The sequence below is a fragment of the Phoenix dactylifera genome, chromosome 1, assembly GCF_009389715.1.
Source record: "Phoenix dactylifera cultivar Barhee BC4 chromosome 1, palm_55x_up_171113_PBpolish2nd_filt_p, whole genome shotgun sequence".
Lineage (NCBI taxonomy): Eukaryota > Viridiplantae > Streptophyta > Magnoliopsida > Arecales > Arecaceae > Phoenix > Phoenix dactylifera.
In genome coordinates, this window is record NC_052392.1 from 4,151,820 (window position 1) to 4,157,177 (window position 5,358).

At 37.2% G+C, this 5,358-nt stretch overlaps 1 non-coding gene across 1 annotated transcript; it reads right to left on the minus strand.

Moving 5' to 3' along the window:
* Positions 1-2,611: 2,611 nt before the first annotated feature.
* Positions 2,612-2,717, minus strand: LOC120104273. Its single transcript, XR_005506733.1, has one exon. It is a non-coding gene; the product is annotated as a small nucleolar RNA R71 (small nucleolar RNA).
* Positions 2,718-5,358: the final 2,641 nt, after the last annotated feature.

The following is a 5,358-nucleotide window of genomic DNA, read 5'->3' on the forward strand; positions in this document are numbered from 1 at the left end:
AAACTGCATCCCAAATATGTATATGAGTATGAATATATGTCAAACTCAATTTCATATTCATATTTTTCTCAATCTTTTAATGATAATTCAAATAATGAAACATTAGAAACTCTTTCTAATTTTCATTCTGCTTTGATCAAAGGCTTCCTGAATTATCATATGATTAGAATAAATAGGATGCTATCTTCTCTTACTAGAAGTGATTAATTCCTTGTTGACCTACTCATAATCTTCGTACACAATCCACCATATCCAGAAGACCTCGTACATAACTTATTGTCATGAATGAGTGTAAACCAAAACATAGGTTCATGTGCACAAGATACCATGGTGATCTCAGGTCAAAGGATCAGTTGCACAACTCCCACTAAGAGAATCATCTTTTGACATGTAAGTAAGACTTCATAAGATTTCTCTTTGTAGGTCAATTCAGTGAACTCATTCTTCTAATGAGCACCCATATCTTTGTATTAGTGTCTCCACACAAATGATTGTGAGATCAATCATCCTCTGCATCGAGCATACATAAGACATGCCAGTCTTTCCGGTAATCATTGATCCCCGACTCAATGTACCAATGACTGAAAATATTTAAGATTAGGATTTTAGGATTTTAAGTCTCACTAGTATGATCTCATCATAGTCTTAAAACCATTGCCCTAATCTAAGGAGTTTATCATAAATATAATCAACAGCATATGATAAAACATAACGCCTTTATTCATATTTAAATGTCATGTACATGATTTGGACAAATCAAAAGAAAAACCCTTCGCAATACATATTGCGATTGGCTTGTAGGGCATCTACTCTTTCATGCTAAAGTAGTCTAAGATGATCCATGCCTAGGAAGATGAGATGTGCTGCACCCTAGATTGGCATACTTAGGTAGACACTTCATGCTATACCGAAGATGGATCTTCCTAAAACTCTTTATGTTTTTATTTTAAAAGGCTTGTAGCCAATTTTGCATGCCTCTCCAAAAGATAAAAATTAAGAACACAGTCCCTAATGCAATGCTACGCGGTGGATTCCAAACCCTAGATCCATCTACTTTGATAAATTTCAATTCATACTCATAGATTAATTTAGTTAAATCAAGTTAGCAAATTCTTCTTCGTGATTTATTTTTAAAAGAAAAATAACTTATCTCCAATCCCTATGGACCGACACTCGTAATCACTATCCTAGAGGATACGTGCTATTGTGTGGTTTATTTTTGAAATTGAAATAACCGATCAATTTTTGGCGCCGTTGCTGAGGATTGCTAGCATAGTTATTTTTCCTATCATTAAAAAAAATTACAAAACAAACTTTTTTAAAAAAATATATAATATCTAAAATAAAAATATTTTCTATTGTTGTTACTTTTCTTATCTTTTTTTCTCTCTTACTAATTTTTAATTTTTCTTTTTATATTATTTGATCAGGAATCGAGCAAAAAAAATTTGGGATGATCAAAAAGAGAACTGCTGGAAAAGGAATGCTATAAAGGTTTGCCTACAAAAAATTTTAAATTGCTGGAGAAATTTCCTTTGGTAACCTCTAAACCTTTCTTATTTAAATTAATTATTAGCTTGAAATTTTGTGGTGATTGTTTGTTTTTTAACTTTAGCAGAAGTGTGAATGCATACTTGATACACATACACAAATTAATCCGCACATAGTAAGGGCAATCACCCCAACAAGATAAGAGGCGGATTTCATCACCGGACTCTTGCCCAATTTAGGTGAACTCAATCTCACATAGTGTCACTTTAATTAAAATCAATTAGACATTGGCCCCTAGGGACATTCGAGCTCAATAGGACGAAGATCACCGAAAGTTGCACCAATTTCGCTCTGTGGCTTAGTTGATGTCTAGACAAGCTTTATCCCTATAAGGGAGACAGTTCATCTGTCCGAGGCAAGTGGGTTTTAAGTGGGACCTTTGCGAATGCATCGTGACCCCTCCACTTACCTGGGAGCTTACCTGGTCAACTCGGTTCATTAGACCGGATTGGAGGCTTAGGTGCCCTCTTTAAACCAGTTAGGAGCTGTCTAGTGGTTTTAGGACAAAGACTAGGATTGATATGCTTTTCTCTTTTATTGCATGCTTGATTGATCAAGTACTAGTGTATGCAAGGGAGTCGTTCTAGAGTACTTAACCTATTACCTTTTGACCCTGAAATAGAACGAATCCTTAGGAACATTCGAGCCAAGATCAGAACATTAGAATCATCCCCACCTCTTAAGATGGCTGAAGAACAACCCAAACTCCTGAGGGAGTACTTTACTCCCAGTATTTATACTTCCCCATCTTGCATTCGATTACCTGAGGTAGCAGCTGTACAATATGAAATAAAGTCTAGTGTGATCCAAATGCTCCCATCTTTTTATGGGCTCACCAATGAAGACCCATATAAACACCTAGATGAATTCCTTGAGATTTGCACCACTGTCAAGATTCAGAACTTCACTGATGATGCTCTGAAACTTAGATTATTCCCCTTCTCCCTTAAAGATAGAGCCAAACAATGGCTGAATTCTTTAGAAGCCAACTCGATTCATTCTTGGGATCAAATGCAACAAGAATTCCTAAAAAAATACTTTTCCATAGAAAGAACGAACCAGTTTAGACGTGCCATTACAAGCTTCTTCCAAACTGAGGGAGAAGAATTTCATGAAACTTGGGAGAGATTTCAGGACCTAATCCGTAAATGCCCTCATCATCAAATACCTAAGTGGCAGCTAGTGCAATGTTTCTATGACGGATTGACTGAACGAAACCATCAGATGATCGATGCTGGATGCGGGGGGACATTCATGCTTCAAAATGAGCATGAAGCATGGCAATTATTTGAAAATCTAAATGAAAACTCCCTCCACCATGCTTCCTGTTCTCGTCAAGCACCCCTGAGTTCTCAAAAAAAAGGGACCATTTATGAAATAAGTCATTCTATGGACCTGTCTAGCAAGGTAGATGCATTGTCCCATAAGATTGACCAACTGATGATAGGTGGGCATTACATGAACTCTTCCCAAGCACAAGTGTGTACTATCTGTTCTAGCCCATCCCACCCTATTCATGAGTGCCTCTCAGCGCCCCAATTCTCCGAACTCGTGCAAGAACACATCAATGCTGCTCAAACACAGCCCAGACCGGGTAATGACCCATTTTCCAATACATATAACCCGGGATGGCGAAATCATCCAAACTTTTCTTGGAAGCAGCAAGCTTCGAACACAGCCCAACCCTATTCCCAAAATTTTCAAAATCCTCAGAATTTTCAAACCCAACAAAATATTCATCCCTACCGTCCCTCGACTCAATTTCAACACACTTCTCCTCCACCCCAAAGAAACACAGCCTTTGAGGAGAAAGTGTTGAACGCCCTTCAAGGTTTGGAAACCATTACACAATTAGTGCACTCTCACACACAATCCATCGCCAAGCTAGAATCCCAAATGGGTCAACTAGCCAATGCATTAAACAAGCGAGAGGAAGGAAAGCTTCCAAGCCAACCACTAAGTAATCCTAGGGGACAATACATGGCTCAAGAAAATCAATTAAATGCAATTCATTATGAACAAGCCAATGCTTTGACTATCCTAAGGAGTGGACGTGTAGTAGACAATAAGATTGGGGAGGACAACAATAAGGAAGGTGAAGAAGAGGATAAAAATGTGTCAAATGAAAATCTAAAACCTTCTTCTTCTTCTTCAGCTAGTCCACCTTCTGCCAAAACTCATATCCCAAAGGCCCCATTTCCTGAAGCTCTTAATTCACCCGCTTCCTTTGGCAAAAAAGGAACTTCACTAGAGGAGATGATGGAGGTTTTCAAACAAGTGAAGATCAACCTTCCGCTTCTTGATGCTATTAGACAAGTTTCCTCCTATGCCAAATTTCTTAAAGACCTGTGCACCCAAAAGCGAAAATCTAGGACACATGTGCCCAGAAAAGTCTTTCTAACTGAGCAAGTGAGTTCTATTCTCCAACACAACATCCCTCCGAAATTCAAAGATCCTGGTGCTCCCACCATCTCCTGTGTCTTAGGAAATAATTTTATTGATCGAGCACTCTTAGATCTAGGGGCAAGTGTCAACCTTTTACCTTATTCAGTTTATGAGAAACTTGGGTTAGGAGAATTAAAACCAACCTCGGTATCCCTTCAATTGGCTGATCGATCTGTAAAAACACCACGTGGGATAATTAAAGATGTTCTTGTCAAGGTAGACAAATTCTATTTTCCAGTAGATTTCATTGTCCTTGATATGGAACATGAACCTAATCCTACGAAACAAATCCCCGTGATCCTTGGGCGGCCCTTTTTAGCAACAGCCAATACATGCATCAATTGTAGAACAGGGGTAATGAACATATCATTTGGGAACATGAAGGTAAAATTAAATGTGTTCAATGCGGACGACCAACCCACGAGGAAAGTTAAGTATTTTATGATAGACAAAATAGATGAACTCATAGAAGGAGATGCAAAAACTACCTCACTGTGTCTGGCTGAAGACAATAAACTTAGTGCTTGTTGGGAGGCAACCCAATTCTCTTAGATTTTTTTTTAACATTGAGGACAATGTTAGGTTTAGGTTTGGGGGTATTCATCTTGATTTTCATCCAAAAAAGAATGTGTGTTCATTTTCATAAAATAATAATAAAGAAATAATAATAAAAAATTTAAATAAAAAAGTTTTTGTTTTTAAAAACCTAATTTCTATACATGAATGTGAGAATGATAAATACACAAGGTATATAAAATCTAAAAAGCCCAATGACTAGTCGGAAGTAATATAAATTTAAGCTCTTTTTATTAAGTCTCTCTTAGGGAGTTGTAAGCTAATTAATACTTTGGAATTTCACTACACACTGGCCGACCCTTTTAAGGTCTAGGCTCGACAATATGTTGATAGTATAGTAGCAACCTTGGACCCTGATGAATCATACTTATCTAATCCAAAAAAAAAAATTTAATAAAAATGGATTTAATTAGGAACATCGAAAAGGGCTACCTATTGTCAAAGGTCAAGTAGGCTTGTGATGAGGACTCCGAGCATAATTCCGTAGGGGAGTCTTGATGCCCGACACATTATGCCAACTGGTGTGAGAGTTGTCGACTGATTGCTCGTTACATGGAGAAATCACCATAAGAGTAAAAGTGCACAATTTATATATCTTTTATAAAAAATAAAAAAAATAAAAAAAAAACTCTGTATTGACCTTGAAAAAGATAATAGTGTGAAAGCCATCGTTGTAAAAATTCGAGTAAACTGGAATATTACAGATAAAGCCCGTGAGGTACTAAAGTAAACATCCACAACTCTCGAAATCCTGCAGATAAGATGATTTTGAATCAGTGAGCAGGT